Below are 8177 nucleotides of genomic sequence, written 5' to 3' on the forward strand. Positions count from 1 at the left end.
ACAGTGTGTCAGGACCCTGTCAGGGGTGTGTGGTGTCTCACAGTGCGTCAGGATCCTGTCAGGGGTGTGTGGGGTCTCACAGTGTGTCAGGACCCTGTCAGGGGTGTGTGGTGTCTCACAGTGCGTCAGGACCCTGTCAGGGGTGTGTGGGGTCTCACAGTGTATCAGGGCCCTGTCAGGGGTGTGTGGGGTCTCACACTGTGTCAGGACCCTGTCAGGTGTGTGTGGGATCTCACAGTGTGTCAGGGCCCTGTCAGGGGTGTGTGGGGTCTCACAGTGTGTCAGGACCCTGTCAGGGGTGTGTGGGGTCTCACAGTGTGTCAGGGCCCTGTCAGGGGTGTGTGGGGTCTCACAGTGTGTCAGGACCCTGTCAGGGGTGTGTGGGGTCTCACAGTGTGTCAGGACCCTGTCAGGGGTGTGTGGGGTCTCACAGTGTGTCAGGACTCTGCCATGGATGTGTGGGGTCTCACAGTGTGTCAGGACCCTGTCCGGGGTGTGTGGGGTCCCACAGTATCTCAGGTCCCTGTCAGGGGTGTGTGGGTGGTCTGACTGTTTCTGAGGATCGTCTTAGGAGGCTGTGGTGTCTCTTGGTGTGTCAGGACCCTGTCAGGTGTGTGTGGTTGCACAATGTGACAGGACCCTGACAGGGGTGTGTGGGCTCTCACAGTGAGTCAGGACCGTTTTAGAGATGGGTGGAGTCCCACAGTGTGTCAGGGCCCTGTCAGGTATGTGGGGTCTCAGAATGTGACTGTATTCTGTCAGGTGTGTGTGTGTTGGTCTCACAGTGTATCAGGACCCTTCAGTGTTATGTGGTGTCTCACAGTGTGTCGGGACCTGGACAGCGGTGTGTGGGGTGTCACAGTGTGTCAGACCCTGTCAGGGGTGAGTGGGGTCTCACAGTGTGTCAGGATCCTGTCAGGGGTGTGTGGGGACTCATAGTGTGTCAGGACCCTGTCAGGGGTGAGTGGGGTCTCATAGTGTGTCAGGACCCTGTCATGGATGTGTGGGGTCTCACAGTGTGTCAGGACCCTGTCAGGTATGTGTGGGGTCTCACAGTGTGTCAGGACCCTGTCGGGTTTTGTGGTGTCCCACAGTGTGTCAGGACCCTGTCAGGGGTGTGTGGGGTCTCACTGTGTGTCTGGATCCTGTCAGGGGTGTGTGGAGTCTCACAGTGTGTCAGGGCCCTGTCAGGGGTGTGTGGGGTCTCACAGTGTGCCAGGACCCTGTCAGGGGTATGTGGGGTCTCACAGTGTGTCAGGCTCCTGACAGGGGTGTGTGGGCTCTCACAGTGAGTCAGGACCGTGTTAGAGATGGGTGGGGTCCCACAGTGTGTCAGGACCCTGTCAGGTATGTGGGGTCTCAGAATGTGACTGTATTCTGTCAGGTGTGTGTGTGTTGGTCTCACAGTGTATCAGGACCCTTCAGTGTTATGTGGTGTCTCACAGTGTGTCGGGACCTGGACAAGGGTGTGTGGGGTGTCACAGTGTGTCAGACCCTGTCAGGGGTGAGTGGGGTCTCACAGTGTGTCAGGATCCTGTCAGGGGTGTGTGGGGTCTCATAGTGTGTCAGGACCCTGTCAGGGGTGTGTGGTGTCCCACAGTATCTCAGGTCCCTGTCAGGGGAGTGTGGGGTCTCACAGTGTGTCAGGACCCTGTCGGGTTGTGTGGTGTCCCACAGTATCTCAGGTCCCTGTCAGGGGTGTGTGGGGTCTCACAGTGTGTCAGGACCCTGCCATGGATTTGTGGGGTCTCACAGTGTGTCAGGACCCTGTCCGGGGTGTGTGGGGTCCCACAGTATCTCAGGTCCCTGTCAGGGGTGTGTGGGTGGTCTGACTGTTTCTGAGGATCGTCTTAGGAGGCTGTGGTGTCTCTTGGTGTGTCAGGACCCTGTCAGGTGTGTGTGGTTGCACAATGTGACAGGACCCTGACAGGGGTGTGTGGGCTCTCACAGTGTGTCAGGACCCTGTCAGGCGTGTGTGGGGTCTCACAGTGTGTCAGGACCCTGTCAGGGGTGTGTGAGGTCTCACAGTGTGTCAGGACCCTGTCAGGGGTGTGTGGGGTCTCACAGTGTGTCCGGTCCCTGTCAGGGGTGTGTGAGGTCTCACAGTATCTCAGGACCCTGTCAGGGGTGTGTGGAGTCTCACAGTGTGTCAGGACCCTGTCAGGGGTGTGTGAGGTCTCACAGTGTGTCAGGGCCCTGTCAGGGGTGTGTGGCGTCTGACAGTCTGTCTAGACCATGTCAGGGGTGTGTGGTTGCACAATGTGACAGGACCCTGTCAGGGGTGTGTGGGGTGTCACAGTGTGTCAGACCCTGTCAGGGGTGTGTGGTGTCTCACAGTGTGTCAGACCCTGTCATGGGTGAGTGGGGTCTCACAGTGTGTCAGGATCCTGTCAGGGGTGTGTGGGGTCTCACAGTGTGTCAGGACCCTGTCAGGGGTGTGTGGTGTCTCACAGTGTGTCAGGACCCTGTCAGGGGTGTGTGGTGTCTCACAGTGTGTCAGACCCTGTCATGGGTGAGTGGGGTCTCACAGTGTGTCAGGATCCTGTCAGGGGTGTGTGGGGTCTTACAGTGTGTCAGGACCCTGTCAGGGGTGTGTGGTGTCTCACAGTGTGTCAGGACCCTGTCAGTGTTGTGTGGGGTCTCACAGTGTGTCAGGACCCTGTCATGGATGTGTGCGGTCTCACAGTGTGTCAGGACCCTGTCAGTGTTGTGTGGGGTCTCACAGTGTGTCAGGACCCTGTCATGGATGTGTGCGGTCTCACAGTGTGTCAGGACCCTGTCAGTGTTGTGTGGGGTCTCACAGTGTGTCAGGACCCTGTCATGGATGTGTGCGGTCTCACAGTGTGTCAGGACCCTGTCAGGGTTGTGTGGGGTCTCACAGTGTGTCAGGACCCTGTCGGGTTGTGTGGTGTCCCACAGTGTGTCAGGAACCTGTCAGGGGTGTGTGGGGTCTCACTGTGTGTCTGGATCCTGTCAGGGGTGTGTGGAGTCTCACAGTGTGTCAGGACCCTGTCAGGGGTGTGTGGGGTCTCACAGTGTGTCAGGGCCCTGTCAGGGGTGTGTGGTGTCCCACAGTATCTCAGGTCCCTGTCAGGGGTGTGTGGAGTCTCACAGTGTGTCAGGACCCTGTCAGGGCTGTGTGGGGTCTCACAATGTCTCAGGACCCTGTCAGGGGTGTGTGGGGTCTCACAGTGTGTCAGGACCCTGTCAGGGGTGTGTGGGGTCTCACAGTGTGTCAGGGCCCTGTCAGGGGTGTGTGGGGTCTCACACTGTGTCAGGACCCTGTCAGGGGTGTGTGGAGTCTCACAGTGTGTCAGGGCCCTGTCAGGGGTGTGTGGGGTCTCACAGTGTGTCAGGACCCTGTCAGGGGTGTGTGGGGTCTCACAGTGTGTCAGGGCCCTGTCAGGGGTGTGTGGGGTCTCACAGTGTGTCAGGACCCTGCCATGGATGTGTGGGGTCTCACAGTGTGTCAGGACCCTGTCAGGGGTGTGTGGGGTCCCACAGTATCTCAGGTCCCTGTCAGGGGTGTGTGGGTGGTCTGACTGTTTCTGAGGATCGTCTTAGGAGGCTGTGGTGTCTCTTGGTGTGTCAGGACCCTGTCAGGTGTGTGTGGTTGCACAATGTGACAGGACCCTGACAGGGGTGTGTGGGCTCTCACAGTGAGTCAGGACCGTGTTAGAGATGGGTGGAGTCCCACAGTGTGTCAGGGCCCTGTCAGGTATGTGGGGTCTCAGAATGTGACTGTATTCTGTCAGGTGTGTGTGTGTTGGTCTCACAGTGTATCAGGACCCTTCAGTGTTATGTGGTGTCTCACAGTGTGTCGGGACCTGGACAGCGGTGTGTGGGGTGTCACAGTGTGTCAGACCCTGTCAGGGGTGAGTGGGGTCTCACAGTGTGTCAGGACCCTGTCATGGATGTGTGGGGTCTCACAGTGTGTCAGGACCCTGTCAGGTATGTGTGGGGTCTCACAGTGTGTCAGGACCCTGTCGGGTTTTGTGGTGTCCCACAGTGTGTCAGGACCCTGTCAGGGGTGTGTGGGGTCTCACTGTGTGTCTGGATCCTGTCAGGGGTGTGTGGAGTCTCACAGTGTGTCAGGGCCCTGTCAGGGGTGTGTGGGGTCTCACAGTGTGCCAGGACCCTGTCAGGGGTATGTGGGTTCTCACAGTGTGTCAGGCTCCTGACAAGGGTGTGTGGAGTCTCACAGTGTGTCAGGACCCTGTCAGGTGTGTGTGGGGTCTCACAGTGTGTCAGGACCCTGTCAGGGGTGTGTGGGTCTCACAGTGTGTCAGGACCCTGTCAGTGGTGTGTGGGGTCTCACAGTGTGTCAGGACCCTGTCAGGTATGTGTGGGGTCTCACAGTGTGTCAGGACCCTATCGGGTTGTGTGGTGTCCCACAGTGTGTCAGGACCCTGTCAGGGGTGTGTGGGGTCTCACTGTGTGTCTGGATCCTGTCAGGGGTGTGTGGAGTCTCACAGTGTGTCAGGGCCCTGTCAGGGGTGTGTGGGGTCTCACAGTGTGTCAGGACCCTGTCAGGTGTGTGTGGGGTCTCACAGTGTGTCAGGACCCTGTCAGGGGTGTGTGGGTCTCACAGTGTGTCAGGACCCTGTCAGTGGTGTGTGGGGTCCCACAGTGTGTCAGACCCTGTCCGGGGTGTGTGGGGTCTCACAGTGTGTCAGGACCCTGTCAGGTGTGTGTGGGGTCTCACAGTGTGTCAGGACCCTGTCAGGGGTGTGTGGGTCTCACAGTGTGTCAGGACCCTGTCAGTGATGTGTGGGGTCTCACAGTGTGTCCGGACCCTGTCAGTGGTGTGTGGGGTCCCACAGTGTGTCAGACCCTGTCCGGGGTGTGTGGGGTCTCACCGTGTGTCAGGACCCTGTCAGGGGTGAGTGGGGTCTCATAGTGTGTCAGGACCCTGTCATGGATGTGTGGGGTCTCACAGTATGTCAGGGCCCTGTCAGGGGTGTGTTGGGTCTCACAGTGTCAGGACCCTGTCGGGTTGTGTGGGGTCTCACAGTGTGTCCGGACCCTGTCAGGGGTGTGTGGGGTCTCACAGTGAGTCAGGACCGTGTTAGAGATGGGTGGGGTCCCACAGTGTGTCAGGACCCTGTCAGGTATGTGGGGTCTCAGAATGTGACTGTATTCTGTCAGGTGTGTGTGTGTTGGTCTCACAGTGTATCAGGACCCTTCAGTGTTATGTGGTGTCTCACAGTGTGTCGGGACCTGGACAGAGGTGTGTGGTGTCTCACTGTGTGTCACGACCCTGTCAGGTGTGTGTGGTGTTTCAAAGTGTTTCAGGAGCCTCTCAGAGTTGTGTGTGGTCTCATGGTGTGTCAGGACACTGCCAGGCATGTCTGGGGTCTCACTGTGCGACAGGACCCTGTCAGGAGTGTGTGGGGTGACTATTCAATGTGTTGGGCTGTGATAGGGAGTGTAGGAAAACACTGATCCTGGATATTCACTTTCGAGAATGTGACAGTGGCAGAAATGATGTTCTTCAACAATCAGGGAGTGTATCAGTTTCATATTCAGAAATGGGTTTGGGAATTTCTCTGTCTTGTCTGTTCCGTCTGCAAACAGGATGAAGGACAATGATGATCAAGCTTGTAGCGATTTACTAAACCCGTGTTCAGGGGCACTGAGGGGTTTCATTGACCGGGTGTGGACTGGAGCAATATTTACAGAGGTCCCAGAAACGTGAGTAGTTTGTAAACTTCCTGATTCGTCTATCTCTGCTCCCATATTTAAATTATCATCTTTGGGATTTGTTGTTGTAAATGAGAGAGACTGAACCAGGGTTCTGGCCAAGATTCCTTGTATTTCTCTAAGAGCTGCTCTGTGGTTGAACAGACCAGTTGGGATGTTACCTGCTTTTCTAATTAAAGTGATGCTATTATTACTATTCTGTGACTGGAACTTCAGTGGACGCCCAGCTCTGAGAAAAGATAATCTGCGGGAACTGGGGGAGTTTAGAAAATGGTTAAGGATGAGGCTGTTCAGGGAGGGGCAGTGCCTGGCAAGAGAAGGTTTTGACTTATTGGTGTGAAGAAATATAAGATTATTTTTCCATTCTCCAGATCGCCCCTTCTCCACTCAGACTCCGGTGGGGATCTGTAGTTGCAGGCCCCAGAGCGGTGTGACCACTTTCCTCAAACTCGCCAGCTCTCTGCCTCTTTCCTCAAAATGTCCTTTGAAAACTCTCCCGCTAGCAAACACGTTTCCCTGTGTCTCACTGTGTTCTCTGTCACAGTGCCAACATTTACCTGGTCAGATCCTGTTGGCTCAACAACTGAACCGCCCGACGCAAATTACAACCGTTGGTGGAAACAGAGGTCAAGTTTCAACTTAATGAAATTTGCTTCAGCCTCATCTGGGCCGATCTACCCACTACCGGAGGGATGTTGAGGCTTTAGAGAGGGAGCAGAAGAGCTTTACCGGGATGCTGCCTGGTTTAGAAGGCATGTGCTACCATGAGAGGCTGGATGAAATTAGGTTGTTTGCTGTGGTTCATCGGAGGCTGAGAGGAGCTCTGACACAGGTTCACAAGATTACGAGAGGCTTGGATAGAGTGGACAGAGAGAATCCGTTTCCCACGGTTGAAATGTCTATTACCAGAGGGAACATATTGAAGGTGAGAGGGTGTAGAATGAAGGGGGATGTGAAGGACAGCTTATTTTTTAAATTAGACAATCGTGGCTGCCTGGAATGCACTGCCTGGTAAGATGGTCGAGGCAAATTATTAGAAGCTTTTAAAGGACTTTTGGACAGTCACATGGATGTAAGGAAGATGGAAGCATGTGGACATGGTGAAGGAAGGAGAGATTAGTCTTCAGGTTTGTTTGATTTATTTCTTGGCTGTTTCAGCACAATATTATTTGCCTAATGGCCTGTTCCTGTGTTATACTCTTCAATGTTCAATGTACGTTCACTTACCTTTCAGCTCACTGAGAACCTTTAGTAAAAGTTGAGCGGAAATTGGTCGATGGGAAGGATCACAACCTGTTTAAATATCAACAAATTGAGGGAAATCATTTTTGTAACATTTTAAAGTGTGCTGTATTCAATCCAAATTTAAATTAGTCTCTGATATTATCTCACCATATATCTGTAATTCCTTCAGTATTCTGTCCAGCTTTGGGACACCAATCCGCATTTTCACAAAGGTTTCCCACATCACCCTCCGGGCGCGGGAGCCTTTCTCCATCACCAGGCTCAGGAGGAGTTTAGAACTGTCCGCCCGCTCTCCCTTATCAGCGAGATCAGAGATTTTCTGTGAAGAGTAACAGTGAACATATTGGGGACTGACAGATTCGCACAGAGAATGAGAAGTAAATGATGTGCTCTGTAACGGGACCACACTGAGCAGTCACCCGGACGGGTGCTGATCCTGTCTGGACATGGACTGTACATTCTGAGTGCAGAGCACACGGAGGGACGTTCACCGTGAACCTGGTCCAACAGTCAATGAGATCCTGGTTGGCCTGTGGCCGCTTCATTGACATGGCTCCAAATCCATAAATATTTCCTCACCGGATTTGACCGTGTAAAACAAAATCAGAAAATAATGATCACAGATGAAGAAAGAAGTCAGGAGGGTTTTTGTATCAGCGTGAACAGTCTCTTGGAAGTTGCAGAAAAGATGATGTGATTCATCTCCTCAGTCCGCCAGTGTCCAACATGACAGCGGATTTCCGGCTGACACCTGATGCCTTTTCTTTGCCTTTTCCAGTGGAGGTTTATTCAGTGATTACACATTACAACATGGCAGTATTCCCCAATCCACACTATTTCCAGTTATAGATTGTAACAGAATGATCTCCACGCAGAACAGAACACACTCGAGCTCCTGTGGCATCCAGTCGTAATGCCCCGGTTCTCACTGAATCCTGCCGTCACTCTGTACACTCTTCCCGAAATAAAGATTTCTAGCATATTTTCATTTAAGCTCGTTTATTGCAACATCATAGAACTGTTGCCTACTCACCTCGCTCTGAACATTGAGCCACCAGCAGGGGTATTTACAACTTTTTCAATCATCGCTTGAGATTCACATTTTTAAGAATTATATATATTTATTTCTGATTTGTTTTTATGCTCTATTATCCAGTGAGTGAGAGATCTGACACCCATCAGTCCTGTGATGTGTGAAAATTCAAACCCATTCTCCCTCCCACTCACCC

The 8177-nt window shown here is 53.7% G+C and overlaps 1 long non-coding RNA gene across 2 annotated transcripts in view; it reads left to right on the plus strand.

Moving 5' to 3' along the window:
• LOC132387211 (uncharacterized) overlaps window positions 1-7255 on the plus strand; it is a 36165-nt gene extending 28910 nt beyond the window's left edge. For both annotated transcript variants that reach the window (XR_009509801.1, XR_009509800.1), the window contains exons 3-4: window positions 5578-5694; window positions 7118-7255. This is a non-coding gene — a long non-coding RNA (uncharacterized LOC132387211). The remainder of the gene's footprint in view (window positions 1-5577; window positions 5695-7117) is intronic.
• Window positions 7256-8177: the final 922 nt, after the last annotated feature.

The sequence above is a fragment of the Hypanus sabinus genome, unplaced genomic scaffold (genome assembly GCF_030144855.1).
Source record: "Hypanus sabinus isolate sHypSab1 unplaced genomic scaffold, sHypSab1.hap1 scaffold_164, whole genome shotgun sequence".
NCBI lineage: Eukaryota > Metazoa > Chordata > Chondrichthyes > Myliobatiformes > Dasyatidae > Hypanus > Hypanus sabinus.